The 18,813-nt window shown below is 50.4% G+C and overlaps 1 protein-coding gene across 11 annotated transcripts in view; it reads left to right on the forward strand.

Moving 5' to 3' along the window:
- BMAL1 (basic helix-loop-helix ARNT like 1) overlaps positions 1–18,813 on the forward strand; it is a 99,644-nt gene that overhangs the window by 17,755 nt on the left and 63,076 nt on the right. For all 11 annotated transcript variants that reach the window (XM_047876900.1, XM_047876901.1, XM_047876903.1 and 8 more), the window contains exon 2: positions 11,988–12,060. The gene's annotated coding sequence lies outside the window, so the exon portion shown is untranslated. The remainder of the gene's footprint in view (positions 1–11,987; positions 12,061–18,813) is intronic.

Genomic DNA, 18,813 nt, shown 5'->3' on the forward strand with positions numbered 1-18,813 from the left:
CTGGATTTACACCCCTGGAGTGGTCGTCATCCTTTGGGAAATCTACCCCTTGGTCCCAAATATCGACCGACTGGAATTTGTCAAGTTTTGTCCCAACCTTAGTTTCATAGTTTTCCCCCAGTTTCTGAGACAACTTTGGGGTTCCCTGTGTTCAGGGAGGACTTCAGTCATTGGGTCCACCCCTTAAATACACCGACTCGGTGAGGAAAGCCTTTCATGGCCGGCCTCAGGGCCAGGGCTGCTGGGTGGAGTGTGCCTCTTACAGTCATCATGGCCCGGGCCGTGTGTGGGCCTCCTTTACTTGGCCATAGCGTGGTGGAGAGTGTCCAGTCTGCTTTGGAATAAGCAGTTTTGTTTAAAACAAGTTGGCTCCAAAAGTTGTGTCTTAAGTGGTCTGAATGGCTCCCCTCCCTCCTCTGGGTTTCAGCTGGTTAATATGGTGGCCTGGCTTGGTCCAGGCAGACCAAGGACGTCTGCCTGGACTTCTGGCTGACCGGCACCCCTGCACTCCTCAGCATGAGTTTGCCTCCCTCTGCTAAGGAGGGAAGGAAGAAGTCATCCTTTCCACTGGTTTGAAACAGGATGTGCCTGAGTGAGGCGGCAGGGATGAGGGAGTCATCTATTCATTCAATGTCATCTGAGGGTCCCCCGTGTGCCTGGTATGATGGGAAGCCACTGGAGCATTGAGGGCACGAAGACAATAAGTGATTCATATTTTCTAAAGGTTCTTCTGGCTGCCCATGGACTGAAGTGGGAGGGATAAGCATGGAGCAGGGAGCTGGGTTAGGAGGTGCTTGTTCTGGTCCAGGGAGCCAGACGGGCTTGGATGCCACTGGTAGGCATCTGTGTGAGCAGACAGGGAACAGACAGGCCTTCGCTGGCTGCCATTGTCATTTTCCCTCGGGCTCTGGATCCCCTGGACCATGAGCCTCCCCTTCCCTAAGTGTGGCAGGCCCTGCCAAGCTCCTGCTCCACGGCTGGTGCTGTTCACTCCACCTAGAACGTTCTCTTCCCCCGCTTCCCAATCCCGGTGGTTCTGCTATTGCCTAACCCAGTGACCTTGGGCAAGTTACCAGATCTCTCCTGAGCTTCAATGTCTTCATCTATGAAAGAGTGAGCGCAGAACTCCCTCATGGGATTGGGAGGGGAACACTATATGTACTTGAGTGTGATCGTTGCCGTAGCCTCTGCAGTCGTCTTTTATTTCCAGCCTTACCCTGCTCTGTATGCGCTCTGCCCAGTGACCCAGTAAGCCGGGGTCCAATCAAGTCGTGCCTCTGGCTCAGAACCCTCTCGACAGTAGCTTCCTGTCTCACTCAAAGGAAAAACCAAATCCTCAGCATGGCCCCCAGGGCTGCCTGGTGCTTGTCTGACCCCATCTCCCAGCCCAGGGCCTGGTGGGTAACCAAGCAGGCTGGGTCGTGCGTAGCTCATTGGTGCATGTGGGTGGTGTCCCCCCCGACCCCGAGTTACGCAGTGCACGACTCATGTGGCCGAATGCACTGATCCCACCTGCCCACCTCTTGCCCCACTTCAGCCACATCAGAGTCCTTGCTGTTCCGCAAACCCGCCAAGCTGGCTTCGGGGTCGGGCTCTTTCCTCTGACTGCTCCCTCTGCCTTGAATGCTCTTCCCCCAGATATTTGTATGGTGTGGTTACTCCCCTTCTTCAGGTCTTTTCTCACATGCCACCCTGTGTAAAGTCGTACCATTCAGCCCACTGCCCCCCAGATGTTTCCCTGTTTCCCTTTTGTTTTCTTTTTCCTCTTAGCTCTTAGCGTCATCTAACATAGTCTGCAGTTTACTTTCTTACTTGGCTTATCGTCTCTCTTCTCAATAGAAGGTAAGCTGCGAGGGCAGAGACCAGTGTTTATTTTGTTCACTGCTGTGTCCCCAGTGCGTGAGATGGTGGTGGGAAGATAGCAGCGGCTCACTAATAAAGGAGTAAATGAGTTTGCGATAAAGCAAGTGGAGTGTTTTGTCCCGTGCTTAGCATAAGTGAGTGCGCAGTAAGCGCTTGCTGCCATCGTCTTCGTCATTGGTGTCGATTATCCCTCTGGGACCAGCTCCGCGTGGCCTTCTCTGAGCCCTTCCCCAGCCCCTTCTTGGGTTGAACTGCATCGTGGCCACCTCTGCTCCCTGCTGCCCTTCCTTCTGTGTCCTCTCCCTCCGTGGCATTGATCACACCGCACCAGTGGAACACGTCTCACTCTTTTCCCTGTATGAGCCCAAAGTCCTGTGGGGCAAATACGGACTTGTTCAGATTTGTACCCTAAGGACCCTGCGCCTATGGGGTAGCACATAGTAGGAGCTCAGGAAGTGTCCACTGGCAGCCATGACAGGTGGAAAGAGCTCTCCAATTCCTCACCAGTGGTCCTGGCTCCAGCATTGCTGTCTAATGTTTGCAGCCCCACTCCCAAGGGGTGTCATGAGAGAGTCTGATAACCACTGAAGTGACAAAATCTCTCACAGTATGTTTAGAACAAATTTGGGGGAGCAGAGTGCCTCCTGTGCATAGTCCTTTGAATGACAGTATCTGGGTGGCTTGCTCATTCCACAAGTGAGAGTCGGGCCCTTTGGCTGCGCAGGACCCAAGGAGACAGTGTGATTCAACTTACGCTCATTCAGTGGAGACCATGTGAGTAACACCAGTGTGTTTGGAGGAGGCTGGGGAGAAGCAGAGAAAGCTGGGGCTGGTTCTTGGGGGATTTGGGGTTGGCGGGGAGAGCATGGCTTCTGGGGATGGTATAAGGAAGAGGAGGGCAGCCCCTGCCTGGTCCGGGGAGCAGGGGTGGGTGCCTTGGGAGGCATGATTTGGTAGGTGGTGTGGGCCATATGAGGGGAGACCTTAAATGCCACGGCAATGAGTTCGGCCCCTTGTATTTGGCGGGAAGGGTCCGGTTTAGGGATTCTGATGGATAGGTATAAGAATCAAAAGGGTCAGGGGAGGTGGAGAGGAGCTCTGGAGTCATTGTCACCTGTCCAGAGATAGACTGTCTTGTGAGACCTGCAGGTGGCATACCAGTGCCAGAGGCATTAGGGACGGACATTGGCACCCACAGGACAGCAGAGCTTCAGCTGAACCAACGGAGTGCAGGGGACTGAGGAGTTAGAAGTGGGGGCTTAGGGGCACCTGGGTGGCCCAGCCAGTGAAGCATCCTGAGCATGGTTCAGGTCATGATCTCATGGTTCATGGGCTTGAGCCCCACGTCAGGCTCTGTGCTGACAGCTCAGAGCCTGGAACCTGCTTCAGATTCTGTCTCCCTCTTTCTCTCAAAAATAAATAAACATTAAAAAAAAAAAAAAAGTGGGAGTTTAGCACAGACTGGGTGTAGGAGTGGACTTTTTCTCCTTGAGGGGTACTGTTGGTGTCCCAGGGTCACAGAGATCTTCCTGCCCTGGTCTGGTTGGGCTCACCAATTCATAAGCCACTGTTTCTGTGGAATGAGCTGGTTTTCTACACTCTATACTGGGCCAGTCAGCTCTAATCATCAGTCAGTTTTATACCAGGGTGCTCTTCAGAAAAGCTTTAAACCCAGGGACTGGCAAACTCAGATTTAAGAGTCAGCATGGCCCATAACTCCCTGTGAGGCCTTGGTCAAGATGCTCATTCTCTTGGGGTGGTTCACTTTCTTTATCTGCCAGGTTAGCAGAACGCTAACTCCCTGGGTTCTAGGCCAGAGCCTCTTAAATCCCTCCTGCCCTGGGTCAGGATTAGCCCTGCAGGCTTGGGTGGGACTGAACCTTCAGGTGGGAGGCCTCATGGCCACACTGTGGAGAAGACTAGCCTTGACACTGAGTGGCGTTTGAAAATTGTTCACTCACCCAGGGATTGATTCATTCTGCAAAACTAGTGAGGGTTCTCTTCCCATCCCCCTTGCCTGCTTTGGGATGGAATTGCTGAAATGACCTTGGCTTCGGGAAGCTGTCCCGTTTTCCGATTCTGCTCTCCTAAACATGGCCCCTGCCCTGTGCCTAGGGCTAGGCCTCATTCTCACACAGCTACCATCATTCCCTCTGGCCTTGTTGCGTGAGATCTCCTCTTAGCTTTCTCCTCCTTTCCTTTGCATCTGATTTCTTTTTTTTTTTTTTAACGTTTATTTATTTTTGAGACAGAGAGAGACAGAGCATGAACAGGGGAGGGGCAGAGAGAGAGGGAGACACAGAATCCGAAGCAGGCTCCAGGCTCTGAGCCATCAGCCCAGAGCCCGACGCGGGCTCGAACTCATGGACCGCAAGATCGTGACCTGAGCTGGTTGGACGCTTAACCGACTGAACCACCCAGGCGCCCCCTTTGCATCTGATTTCAAACACCAGGCCTGATCTGCCCAACCAGGGCAACCCTGATGGTTTCAGCACATATGCTCACATATCTGCCTTCCCTTTACTCCTAAGATTATATCCTCAGCCCATTCCATGTGGCTCCCTAGTTTTGATCATGCTCATTTAAGATGGCCGCATAATATTCTATCGAGGGAGTGCCTTCAATAAGCCGTGAGTTTGTTATGGGGCATTTCACTTGCTTTTAATTTTTGTTCTTTCAGCTAATGCTACATTGGCCATCTTTGTGTATTGCAGAATGATTTTATTACGTTGGCATTTATCTAGCTAATGGCAATGGCCCAAGATCACACAGAGAATCAGAATTTCTTTTTTCAAGAAAAATGTCGTGAAGATATATTTAAAATTTACTTTAAATGCTAGGAATGTTTTTGTTGTATTTTCCACGAATGAAGAAGCAGGGTAACAGTAATGTGAAATGAGATATAAGAGAAAGGCTGTGTATTTACAAGTAATACATGACTTGTTGTTTGTTCCTAAGTGTAGAGGTGAGCCAGTACACTCTCTTAAGGAGTAATTTATCTGCTCAAATTGAGGACTTCTGTATCCCTATATTTTTGATGCTTTGATTAAAACAGTAAAATAAACAGTGATCCCTTGTTCATGATGTTTTTAAGAAATCCCCTACACCTGTTGGGATGAGCACTGGGTGTTGTAGGGAAGCTAATTTGGCAATAAATGATATAAAAAAAGAGAAAAAGAAAAAAGAAATGCCCTAAAGCAAGAAAAAGTAAATGGGATTTTTGAGGGGGGAAAAAACCTCCAATGTCTCCTTAAACCAGAACGAGCCTGTCCGGAAGTGCTCCCAGCAGTGGAAGCTAAGATCGTCCAAGACCATCCTGCTGTGGAGCCAAGTGGAAGCAGGTTGCAAACTTGCTGAAACAGTTTGGTTTTTTGTTGGTCATAAGGGAATAACCAGAATGAAACCAACAAACCAGTGTCAATGACTTGGTTCTGAGTGTTCTTTTTAGCCTGGAATCCATGTGGCTTTGGGGTGACGGGGAAGGCTTCCTCTGCCCAGATGATCTGTCGTTGCTGTTTCAGTCTCTGGTTGATGATTACGTGGACCATTTCAACCGGCAAATGTCAGCTGAGTTGCCGGGAATAAAAACTGGGGAAGAAAACACCCAGTGCCCCCTTGTTTCTGAGGAGCCCACGAACTGGGAGTGGGAAGGAGAAAACAAGTCTAAAATTGGTGGTCCTTCACTGGAGGCTAAGAAGAGAGTCCTGGGGCAGTCAGCTCTACTCTGTTAGAGAAGAGAGAGGGATTCCATCTCCTCGGGAGGCTAGGGCGGGGACGGGGGTGTCAAGAAAGGTGGTGGGGGGGGGGGGGGGAGTTGCTGTTGTCAGCACTAGAAAGGACTGGCTGAGATGGGACTGGACAGTCCCAGCAAAACAAAAAGGCTGACAGAGGAAATGGAGGTGGAAGGACATGGGGATATGTTTGGGGTTTGGCTGAAGCAGTGTTGCTTTAGGGCATGTATCAGATGCCAGGCTTGGGTCTAAGCACTTCCTATATATTAACTCATCTAATCCCTACAGCGACCCAAGGGGGGCGCTACCATTGCCTCCATTTTATAGATGAAGAAACAGACATAAAGTAACTCATCAACTGCCCAAGATCGTCCTGCTGTAGAGCCAAGATCAGACCCGGTTGGTTTGGCTCCAGAATCTCGGTTCCTAACCACAAAGCTGCCACGCCTCTGATATAGGGGGAGAACAGACACTAGAACCAGAGGCTTGGAGTGCCAGTGATTAGGGGTACTGAGGTGGGAGAGGGGTCTGGGTGGAGATGAAAGGGATTATAGGGTGGGGGTGGGGGAGTTTGCTGAGAGCCGAGGGGCCACAGGAAGAAAGAGCTTCTTGGGGCGGTGGGGGTGGGGTGGGGTGATGCTTTGTCTACAAGGCCCAGCACTGCAGAGTTCCACGAGGTGAGATCTAAGAGCAGGTCTGATCCAAGGTCTCCACGGGCAGGCCTCTGGAGACTGCACCGTGCTGTTCATTCTGGAGGGTTCTCTATTTTGAAGATGGCGAAGCAGGCACAGGCTTTGGGTATCATTAGCCGTGTCCTCGTGTGGGTAGAAAGAGATGAACATGACAGAGAGGGGCAGGTGAGAGCTGGCGTTGCTAATTTGGTAAACCTGGTGGCTCTTCTGCAGCCTAATGATGTCTGAAAGCTGTTTTCTATGCCGAGGCCCAAGCGTGACTCCCTTATCCGAATGCTGTAGCAATTGCTATTTTTCCTGGGAAATTGGGCCCATGTGGGCCCTGTGTGTGGTTTATTTGAGTTCCATTTTTATAACCTTATTACCTTGTCCCCATGATGCAAGGGGCCTCTCTTTTCTGGAGCTTTGCTGTGAAAATTGTTTCTTAAAAGGTACAAAGTGATCTCTCATCATTTGGGTGGCGTTCTTTCCATAGTAGCACTTTTCTGCAGGCTGTGTGCCCGCTTTTCATCACCCCTGACACCAGTTGTCATGTTTTTCTGATCGTTGGCAATTTACTGGGATCTTTTAGGCAGTTCTTAAATCTCACTACCTAGGTGTTTGTCACGATTTCTTCCAGAAGAGTTTGTGCATTTAAATATCCATTCAACTTCTGCTGCAAAGTATGGCTCTGCCGATGACCTTGCTAGGGCCTAACACCCAGTCTTGTCCTCTGGCCTTGAGTTGATAACAATAGCAATTAGCATTTATGGAACCTGAACTGTTATTAGGCACTGTACTGAGGGATTTATGTAGGGATTTATGTTCACGATCTTAATTATTCCCGGTCTCGATAAAGAAAGTGCTGTTACTTCCGCCATTTTACAGATGAAGAAAATGAGTATTAAAGAGGTAGAGTATCTTGCCCCAGGTTGCACAGCTAATAAATGGCAGAGCTGGGCCTCAACCCAGGCCCTCCTGACCTTGGAGCCCATGTACTTCATTCATTCATTCATTCAGTCAGTCAGTCATTCAACGATAAGTGATTGTTCATAACATGGCCAGCACTGTTCTAGACCCAGGGGATACAGCAAAGGAAAAAACAAAAAGCAAAAATTTCCTGCCTCTAGTTCACATTCAGATTTGGGGGGATAGAAAACAAAATAATAAAATACACATTATCCAATATGGTAATAAGATTATGGTGAAAAATAAAGCAAGGAGGTTGGCTAAGAAGTGTTAGGAGAATTTTAGAGTAGTCAGAGAAGGTCTCGTGGAGAAGGAGACCAAGCTGTTAGGTTAAGTAGCAAACAAACCCCTGAATCTCAGTGTTATCGACCCAAGAAAACATTATTTCTTGTACAGAAAAATTCCAGTTTGGCTGCTCCTTCTTTGTGGTTACCGAGGGACCCACATTCCTTATATCTTATGGCTCTGCCCTCTTTAAGGCCCTCAGATTGCTTTCCATTCAGCTGGAGGATGAATAAGAAGAGAGATGGTCTTGTGGGGAAGTTTTTGTATTTTTATTAAATTTTTTCAATGTTTATTTTGAGAGAGAGAGAGAGAATCCCAAGCAGGCTCTGCACTATAAGTGTAGAGCCCAATGTGGGGCTCCACCTCACGAACCGCAAGGTCATGACCTGAGCCAAAATCAAGAGTCCGATGCTTAATTGACTAAGGCACCCATATGCCCCTTGTGGAGAACTTTTTATGGGCCAGTCTGGAAGGAGCACACATCTGTCCCACCCATTGGTGAGAACTCAGTCACATGTTTACTTCTAACTACAAGGGAGGCTGTTGGGAAATAGAGTCTAGCCATGTGCCCCCAAGAAAAAAGAAATGGGCTTTTGTGAACTCGTAGCATAGTGTATACTATAGCGAATGAAGTGAAGAAGTGAGTTGTGTGTTTAACTGGGGAAAGAGCATTCGGGTATAGGAACAGCAGGGTAAAGATGGCCAGGGTGGCTGGAGTGCAGTGAGGAGAAGACAAGGAGGGGGGTGGTAGGACAGAAAGCAAGAAGAGGAAAGTCCACATGGCAACGAGGAAGTGTGAGGAGACCAGGTTGAGAATGAGGGTTCTAGCTTGGGCAACCAGCTAAGGCTGGGAAGACCAGGAGGAGTCTATGGTGCGACAGAACGGGTGCCTTCCAGGCATTTTAGAGCGCATCTGGAAGACTGGACTAACTGTGCTGTCCTTCAGGGAAGCCTCCATAGCGCTAAAGGTCTGGCTGCTGTGTAAAAATCCAAGGAGCGCACATTCCAGGCAGAGAGAAAAAACAGATATGGGAAAAACACAGATATGGGAAATTTATATGATGTGCCTGTTGGGACTCCTGCTAGTGGAGGCATAAACGGGGAGTTACTGGTTCCGTAGTCGGGCAGGATGCTACAGGAGTTCACAAAAGGAAGGGGTTCCAGAATGGGAGTTGATGCTGCCGTCTGGCTCCCTGTCTGCTATTCTTTGTATGTTGGCATCAGTCTTTCCTACTGCAGATGGACCGTGCTCCTCGTGGGGGCACCACTGCTGACAGACCCAGTCCAGCAATTGCAGTGAAGGGACAACTCCTTTCTCTGCATGTATATGTCAGTTCTAGAGCAAGTCTCTGCCTGGCTTAGGTTGGATGTTGTGCCTGTCATTGCAGCCAGGGAGTGGAGTAGTCTAATCGCGCTGGACCATTTGCCCACCCTTGTTGGGGCCTTCATGGTCTTTTTTAAGAAGGCAGAAGAAAAGCATCTATGGAAAATAAAAAAAGAGTCTTTAGCATGGTTTACGGTACTATGTTGTGAAGAATTTATGGTACAACAAGGTAGGAACTCTTTGGGGAGTTTTAAACAGAGGACTTGATCATATTTAGGTTTTATTAAAAGTCATTACAGACACTGTGTCTGGGTTTGTGGTTGGAAATAAATAAGTGAGTAGAGGTTAGGAGGTTGCCACTGTAGCTCTAAGGAGAGCCGAAGAGACCTGAGCCAATTAAAGCCCTTAGTTGTGTCATTTGGACTTCACCTCCAGCCGTCCCACCGGTAAAGAGGAGTGGGAGAAAGTCTAGAGACAATGAGGCAACCAGGGCTTGGTGACCAGCTGGAGGAGGCAAGAAAAAGAGGGGCTTAAGGAGGATCCACCCCCCCACCACCAAGGGGGGGTAATAACTATTCTCCAGAAGGCTAGATTTATCTTTGGAAACCAGTTATTAAGTGGTAGCAGACTTGACATATCTTATGTGCTTCTTGAGAAATGTGAGTGCTGTTGGTTTTTTGTGGTGCCTCAACTGGAAAAGGAAGCTGACTGATTGTATTTGTCTCCCTTTAAAGTTTCCTTTCTTTTTGCAATCAGATAATAGGAGCCACAGCCAGGACTGCCATTTGACAGATGGATGGGAGCTGGGCCCTGGCCCGAAGACCTTTCCTCCCCCCATGCCTGCCCCTGGGCCTGCAGGTCTACTTTATAAACATTCATCTCCTTGGCATTGGCCTTGCTAGGAAGGCTTTTCAGGATTTTAAGCAAAGAAATGACCTGTTCTGACTTATGTTGTGACCAGTTCCCTCCTGTACTGGGAATAGACTGTGGATGGAGGGAGGAGTGTTACCAAGAGCCAAAGCGCAGGGGAGGGGTGGGGGGCAGGCACACCTGTGCAGGGGCTGTTGTAATCAGCTATGTTGGTAATGGTGGAGGGGGTGAGAAATGGTCATGTTCTGAATATATTTTGAAGTACAAACCAATTTTGGTGAGGATTGGATATGGAGCAAGACAGAGGAGACAAGAATGACTCTATGAACGTTTTGGCCTGGGCAACTTGACGAACGTTGTCTTTAGCCTGATATGGGGAACACTTGGAGGAGCAGGTCTGGGGGAAGGCCAGGGGTCGGCACTGGACATGTTAAGTTTGGGACATTGAACATGACTTACACAGAGCTCCTATTTGACATCTTACTTGAAGCGGGCAGTTGGATATATCCTACCCGCCAGGAGTTAAAGGAGAGGTCCGGGCTTGGAGAAAAATCTGGGCATCCTCAGCATACAAATGGTATCTGAATCCCTGACATTAGGCGAAATCACCGAGGGGTGACTGAAGGCATACAGAGAAGAGATGAGAATGAGGCCTGAGCCCCGGGACACTCTGACATTGAGAGGCAAGGAGAGAAGGAAAAACCAGCAAAAGGAAAGAACAGCCAGTGAGAAACAGCGGGCAGAAAACAAGAGTGCTGTCCTAGAAGCCAAGTGAAAGGAGTCGTCAAGCAAGAGGGAATGGTTTACTGATATCAAGAGCTTTTAGACAAAGACTAAGGCTTGCCCGTTGGGTCTGGCAACATGGAGGACAGGCCAAGTGCATGTTCTGGACCAGAGCTTAACCTCTCAAAAGAAGTCACAGTTTGCCCACTGAAGAAGAATACAGTTGTGCAAAACAGGATTGCTGTAGATTGAAAGAAATCCAAGAACGATGAAGACAGTGCCATGGGCGTCCAGTGCTATGGGACAGCCCTTCTGGCTTTTGTGAGGAGGGTTGAGGTCAGATTCATTCATGTCTTTATCCAGCATTTATTCATTTCACAAAAATATACTGGGTTTCAGAGACTGGGAGTAAGGGTTGGGGGAAAGGGAGAACGTGGAGTCATCATTTAATGGGTATAGAGTTTCAGTTTTGTGGAAAAGAGTTCTGGAGACGGATGGTGGTAATGGTTACACAGTAACACAAACGTGTTAATACCACTGAGCCATATACCTGAAAATGGTTAAGATTATAAATTTTCTGTTATGTATGTTTTAACACACACACACACACACACACACACACACACACACACACACACGAGAGAGAGAGAGAGAAAAAAAAAACCCAACTTATTGGCCCCATCATGAACTTGGTCTGGGACATAGTGTTTGAAATGGATGGCATTTCAATAGGAGATAATTTGGAGGGAAGGGAAGAAGGACCTCCAGCTGGAGGGAATACAGAGAAGGCCCGCTATCAGGCCTGTTTGTCTGGATTGTGGGGTCAGTGGGGGAGGCCACTTGAGCTGAGGCTGTGGACTCAGGCTGGGCCAGTTCGTGCAGGCCTGGCAGCCTGCTTACGGAGTTGGGCTTGCCTTCTTAGATTCTGGAAGCCTCTGAAGGCTCTCTGCCCAGGGGAGTGTCATTCCAAAGGTGTGCATTTAGACCATTAATCTCATGAATCCTTCCTGTTAAGCCATTGCTTATTAAAAGCAGTGGGATTGAGGCATGCCTTTCTATAGGGAAAATTGTGATCAAGCAGAATTTTCAATACCCAGGCATGTGGTAATGAATTAAGTGGGTTGTTTTTCCTCACATTTTTACAAATATTTATTGAAGACTACCTAAATGCCCACAGCGTTCTAGGCAGTGGGGTGAGAGTAGGAGTAAATTTAACAGGCCTCTTCTCTTGAAAAGCCTAGACTCTAGGGACCCCCATTCCTAAATAAGAAATTATGCTCCCACGTGTCACGTGTTGCCATAAATGTCTCGCCATGGGAGAGTTCCATGGGAACTGAGAGGGGGATGTGCCCGGCTTGCTGGGGACACTGGGGAGGCTTCTTAGGGAAAGACTGTCCAGTGGATTTGAAAAATGAGCACAATTTTCTGGGCAAAGTAACAGAAATGGGCATCCTGAGAGGATGGTAAATCAAAACTTATTGGGGGCTGTAAATTGAAAGACGGTATATAAATAGCCTCTCTTAAGCTGAACTCTTATTTCGTTGGCTTTAGGTGGTGCTGGCTAGAGTGCACGCATTTGGACCCAAGCTTAACTTTTCAAATGTGGAATCCTAGGCCTTCACTGGTAAGTTTGTTTGATGCCTTCTTACCAAATTATGCTGTTGAGGATCGGTATTTGGAATAAAGGGCAAGAAAGTTGTCATTGGCACAGCTCTGTGGAAGTTACCAAGCCTAGACTCTAGAGAAGCCTGTAGTACATGCAGAAGGGATCCACAGGAGAAGTGAAGTTTCACTGTAGGTTTATGAAGTAGATGCTCTGGAGGGGCATCCAGGAGGTGTAAGGCTCATGGCACCCAGGCTCCTGGCAGGGCGGGCTTTGGCTGGGTTTTGAAGGAAAAATCCGGAGAAGAGTGAGATAAGGTTTTCGGGTTTGAGAAAGTGGGCGTAAGACACAAAGACAGTGGGCTCAGCAACAGACCCACAGGAGCAAGAGCTTCAGAGGAGTCATGGGCCAGACCTTTGGCAAGAGATGATTGTTCTAGACCAGGGTCAGCAAACTTCTTCTGTAAAAGGTCAGACGGTAAATATTTTTGACTTCATAGGCCATGCGGTCTCTATCACAGCTACTCCGCTCTGCTGTCGTAGCATGAAAGCAGCTATGAATGAATGGGCACCGCTGGGTGCCAGTAAAGCTTTATTTACAAAAACAGGTGGTAGGTAGGATTTGGCCTGTGGGCTGTTGTTTGCAGACTCCTTCTCTGGACCCTGAATGTCAGGCTAAGGCACTTGGACTTTGTCCTGGAGGCAGTGGGAAGCCATTGAGGTTATTTTGGGAAAAGAAGTGAAATGGCAGAAGCGACACGCTAGGACCGTTCTTCTCATAGCTGGACAGGAGGCATGGGGCTTGTTCAAAGGAACAGCAGCAATCTGCGCATGATGGCATGTGGTTAACAGTGGTGAAAACGGGGGCAAAGGACCAATAGAAGAGCTATTGCAAAGGGAGAACCATAGGATTTACAGTCTTCTTAGACTTTAAGAACAGGAGCCAAAGAAAATGGAAGTTTAAACTTGGTGGTTCACAGTGGCATCACTGGCACATGTAGACATTGGAGACTGAGAGGGGTAGTTGGTGCATCTGGTTTTAGATACACTGAATTCAGGATGACAGTGGTTCATCCACAGGAAATGTCCCGTAGACAATTGGAAGTGCAGGGCTGAAGCTGGGACTGAGAGGGTTTGGTCTGGAGGTGTGGAAGGGAGGCCGTAGGATTAAATGAGTTCTCCCCATGATGAGCGGAGAGCTGAGCCAGATGGAAGGAAAAGGTAGAAGAGAACCAAAGGCCAAGGAGGAGAGAGTCCCAGGAAGGGAAGAGAAGGGGGCAGCAGGGACCATGGAGAAGGAAGTTGAAGGAAGGCTGCTGACTTGGTGACACGTTGGTTACAGGTGGCCTTGAGGAACAGGATGCCACAGGAGGAGAATGGGGGATGAGGGCTCCAGGCTGCACAGGGTTGGACATAAATGAGGGATAAAGAATCGAAGACACTAGGAAAATAGACCACCCATAGAGAGTGTGGGCCTTAAAAGAAGGGAGTACACATTTGCATGTCGCAGTTACCTTTTCTTTAGCTCTGAGGCAGGCACAGCATGCTGCGACCGGTGCCCTTTTCCTTCTCTGGAGCCAAGCGGTGCTTGGGGGTTTGTGTGCACCCTGGGCTGGTGACTGTGTTCTTATGCGCCCTTGGAGGCGTGGTGCTCACGGCTGTGCCGCAGCTTGCACACGGAACCCAGCCCATGTCTGGGTTCCAGAAGACAAGATGCGATCTGTCGGCGAAAGAGTTGCATTTGCCACAATGGAGGGGAAGAGAGGGTAGACCAGGAGACTGAAATGAGACCTCTTACTGGAGGGTCGGCCCATGTATGGGAGTTTGAGATACTTCCTCAGGTCATCCGGCCAGGTTATCAATTTGTGCTCTGAGCATTTTGAGTGTACGTTCTTTGGTTTGGATTCTAAGTCACATTTGGCTTGGTTTGTGTGAATGTAGCAGTTTGAGATCTGGGAACAAAGGCAGCAGGTGTAAGTGGTTCAGAGCCACCATTTATGGAGCCCTCGGTAGGTCCCCAGCACGGTGCTGGTGCTCTACAGGTGTCGTTTTAGGTCCTCTCTGCAACGGCCTCCAACACGGGGAGTTCGTTTTCTCACGTCAGTAGTGAGGAAATCAGATCATAAAGAGGCTGAGTAACCTGCCCAAGGTTACAGGAGATTTGAACCCAGATCTGACCCCCGGGTGACTCTGCTTCCTGTTTTCTCTCACCTGAGTCTGGAATTACTCCTCCCACTTACGTAGAAGGACTAGGGACGGGCTGAGCTATGCGGGTTAAATATTCAGAGCCTAGTGTGGGTGTTTCCACTTCCTAGGAGTCTGGTGAAAGGGTGGAGGAAGTGTGGGATCTCTGCAAGAAATCAAGACCAAACCTTAATCGTTTAACTGTTTCCCCAGGTAAAAATTTCCTGGGTTGGAGGAACTTGGAGAAGGTTGACAGTCGTGGGCTTGGAAAGGAAATATCACTGGAAGGCATGACAGATTTCAGCCCTAGCTCTGCGGCAATTATAATCGACTTTTTGTTTAAATATTTGGTATTTGTCTCTGCTCACCTTCCACTTTAAGCTTTGAGGGCCGGGTGTTTCCCCCCACACCCCCAGCATCTATCATGGCTTGGGCATGTCCTATGTGCTCAGTGAATATTTGCTGTTTGTAATGAGCCAAGAGGCTTGGGACAAGGTGCTTAACCTCTGTGTGCCAGGCACTGACTCTTGGCACCGTGGCTGTAGAGGTGACACGGCCTCTTGTCCTCATGAGGCTACTCCTGAGAAGATGTTTCTAGTAGGGGAGACAGACAGAATAAAGGTATGAGACGTGGTGTGTAAGGTCAGGCAGGCGTGATCACGCCCTGAAGTAAAATAAAGGGAGAGGGTGGCCAACAGTTTAGTTAGGGTCATCGGAAGGCCCCACCAAGAAGTGAAGCAAGACAGTGAGGCTGTTGGGGGAAAAGTCATAATTCTGTTTGAGACTTCTACAGACGTCAGCTGAACTGTCAGCACTCCTTAATTCTTTTGCTGGGCCGTGGCTGCTAACACCTAACTGCTTCCATCAGTGAGGACTCCCTTTTCCGGCCCCTCGTCTGTGGCCTCTGAACTGTCTCTTCCCCTCCTCGGTAGGTGCTCCCTCGCCTCGCCTCGCCTCACCTTGCCTGCCTCTCCAGGTTCTCCTCCAGCCCCAAAGCCCTTGCCTCCACAGCCTGCTTTGCTAGTGCTCTTTCTTCTGTCCTTAGCTTGGTAGGGTTTTGCTTGGTCCCTTTCTCATCACCGCGAGGATTCTCCCCGGCGGAGCCTGTGCAGTGCTCCTTTCTACCCTGCAGTCATCCAGCACTACATATCCAGCACAGAACCTCCTCCTAGGCTGCGCTGCTGGCTGCTGTCCACTGCCCGCGGGCACCTCGGGCCCATCCCTGCCCCGCGGCCAGGTGCGTCTGTCTCCGTGTCACCTGCCGTGCCTGGGACTGCAGCCCCAAGTTGCGTCTCCTTCACGAGTCGTCCTTTGTCCTTTCCCTCCGCTGTCCTGTTCTGTGGGTGACCATCCTAGTAAAGAGGGTGCCTTCTCACTTGTCCACTCCCTTCTCTTCCCTCCCTACTCCTTCCCTTAGGACTCATCATTTGGATTTCTTTCAAAAGCCTCTTAATTGCTCTTCCTGTGTCCATTTTTGTCCTCCCTCATTCCACCCCCACACTCCTTATCAGCATGATGTTTATAACTCACACATCTGATCATGGCTTTCTTCTGCTTAAAGCTCTCCAAGGGCTCCTTATTGCTTGCAGGATAAAACCTAAGCTCCTTGCTAGGCCTGCAGGCTTTCATGATCTGGCCTGTGGGCACATTCCTCATGTATTTCTAACCTCGGCCCAGCCTCCCACCAGCCATCACCTCTGGGCCCTCTGGGGAATGACCTGCGCCCTGCTCCCCATTTCCGTAGCTCAGTTCAGGTTTCCAGTCTTCCTGACACCTTCCTTCCCCCGTTGCTCCTCGCTGTGACCTGGGGACGACCTTCCTCCTGTCTCCCACAACACCCTGCATTTCTCTCTTCCAAAGTGCTTATCAGCACACTGTTGATTTACTACTTGTTATGCTCAGTAAACTGAGCTCCTTAAGGGTGGGGACCACACATGCGTGTGCGCGTGTACACACACACACACACACACTCTTGGTTCTCAGTACCAGCATAGTACATCCGGCTCAGGAAGTGTGTATTGAAGTAAGGATAGTAAAGTCTGTTTGCGCAGACTTAGAATGTGATCAAATGTACTTGAAATTGGAGGTTCATCGGCCGTGGCGTTGGGCAGAGCCACCCGCCTGTCCCCTCAGCTTTGAGTGCAGGAGGCATTGCTCTGGGTGTGGGTGTGTGGCCGCCTGCTGTGTCTCCTGGCATGCTGGGGCCTCAGGAATGTAACTTCCTTACATTCGTTGCCCCTGACTTTCAAAAAACTCCCTTGTCGATGGACCAGTAACAGCAATTCAAAATGAAAAATAACCCATCAAGGAATGCTCAGGAGTGAGGTCTGCCCAGCTTCAGCCCGGGTGAATCCCAGATTTCCTAAATTAGCCAAAATGACGATTCTTGCTAACCGCTGACAGCTTTTCTCCCCCATCACCTAGCTGAGAATACTTTTCTGGCTAGGGGGTGAGGACAAGCTAGCAGTCCTTTGTGGACACGCCCGGGGGCTTCTTTATCTGCCCTTGGAGCCCTGTAAAGTCCTCGGTGAACACCGACAAGTGGTGCAGGAAGAGGCTCAGACCCTGCAGATGCCAGGTCAGCGTCTGTACTACCCATGGGAGTGGGCACAGCGCACCCGGGTGCTAGTCAGTACGTGCTCGTGTTTTCACACGGGGCCATCGGCTCAACGCTCGTTGCGTCCTCTCCACTTCCTAGTTTTGCCACAGACCCGGGGAATTGTACTGAACGTGCAGCTTTTGCGTGGGGGCTCACGGCAAGCTGGGAGGGCTTCCTAGAGGAAGTAGCCGTTCTTACCACGGAGGCGTCCTGCTGACCAGGGTGCTCCAGCTGGCACTTGGAGCTGCTGTCCTCATCCGGAGGTGTCCTCAGGGACTTTTTAAAAGCTACCCGCCGCATGGATGCATTTTCCTTTTGGTTTGTCTGGTCCATGCCCACTCTGTGCCTTCAGACCTCTGCTGATGGGCCGCCTCCTAGGAAGTGTCCACCGACCTCCCCGATAAGAAACCTGGGTCTGATCGTCACCATCACTGTTCTCGTCACATACCGCTTACGGCTCCCTGGCTGTTTGGCAAGCCCAGGCAGAGTGCTTGGCCGGCAGGCACGTGGTGGCAGGGCCTCGGCAGGTGTTGGCTGTGGCAAGTGTCATCATTATGATCGCACACGGCCCCTCTGAGGGGACTGAGGCCCAGGTCAACACGGGACATGCGAGCGGGGGTTTGCCGCATGTGCCGACCAGGTTGGCGCCCTTCCCCTTCCCTCCTGCACCGCAGTCCCTCTACCACGCGTGCCCGCAGCCCGCACTCCCGCTCATTTGCAGTGCTCGCCACAGAGGCCGGTTTTCGTTTACTTGTGTGGTTGTAGATCGGTGAACATTGGCCCCTCTACTGGGCAGCCTGGTGAGCCCAGGACTGTGGGGGTCTGCCCTGTAGGTAGGTGTGCCACACGGACTTGCTCCACAGCCTGCCTCACGTCCCGCTTTTTCTCCCTGCCCCCTGCACCACGCGCATCTGGCGAGATGGGCCACAGGGGCCCCCCAGGACCCCCACACGCTTTAGCCTGTACCCCTTACCTGTTTCCATGTCAGAGCCGCTGTGCTGAGGAAGGGTCTGTGCCTCGCCGGGATGCCTTTGTCTCAGACCCCCGGGACCACTCCTTCTGTCTTTTTCTCCACCTCCTCCTCCTTTTGTAAGGAAGTGGACCCTGTTCTCCCCTTAGGATAGAGCCAGCACCTTCCTGTGGCCCTGCACACACTCTGGGGGATGGCTCTGACCACCGAGGGCCATCGTGATCTGTGTGCCTGCCCTCCTTGTCCTTCTGGCACCCCTGGGGACCAGCCGTGGCGTGGTGTCTGTGGCAGGGCAGTACCTTGCATAGTCAGGGCCGAGGGGTCTGTGGAATTGGGGAAGGGAGCACAGAGGTTACCGCCTTAAGGGCAGCTGCTGGACGATGCAGTTTGCGTGTGCGTGTGCCTGTGTTGGTGAGTATATGTGTATGAACGGGGCTGTGTGTGTGTTTCTTGCTCCGTGTTTTTGTTTGCATAATTTATCCTTGTGCACATTGGAGACAGTGTCTCCCTCTTTCACGGGTCTGGTATGGGGCCTCGAATAATAGATATTTCATAGCCGTTGGCTAAATAAATATTTTCTCCTTTCCCAAGCTGCAGGCGCCTCCCCTCTCCTCCACCCGCCTCTTTGGTACCTCAGTGACCGTTTCACAGGGTTGTTGTGACTTGTCAGCACCCGCTTCCCAGACCCTATTCAGACAGCGGTGACGTGAAAGCCCCATCTAGACCCCAGCAGGCCTGGCTACCCTCCTTAAGCTGGCAGCGAGGAAGCCGGTCCCCCAGGGGCACCTCACCAGGCCTCCGGGGCCCTGTAGGGCCAGGCTGGCTGAGCCCGGAGTGATTCATACCAGTTTTGAGTGAGAAAAATAAAAATAAAAAAAATGGCTTCTGACCAAGTAGGGAAAGTGGGTGTGGGGGAGGAGCAGCAGAAGGACCCTGGCCACGCCTTGGGTACACTTGCCAGCAGCAAATTGAGATTGGCTTAGAGCACGGGCCCCAGCAGACCTGCTTCAGTATTTCAGCTC

The sequence above is a fragment of the Prionailurus viverrinus genome, chromosome D1 (assembly GCF_022837055.1).
Source record: "Prionailurus viverrinus isolate Anna chromosome D1, UM_Priviv_1.0, whole genome shotgun sequence".
Taxonomy (NCBI): Eukaryota; Metazoa; Chordata; class Mammalia; order Carnivora; family Felidae; genus Prionailurus; species Prionailurus viverrinus.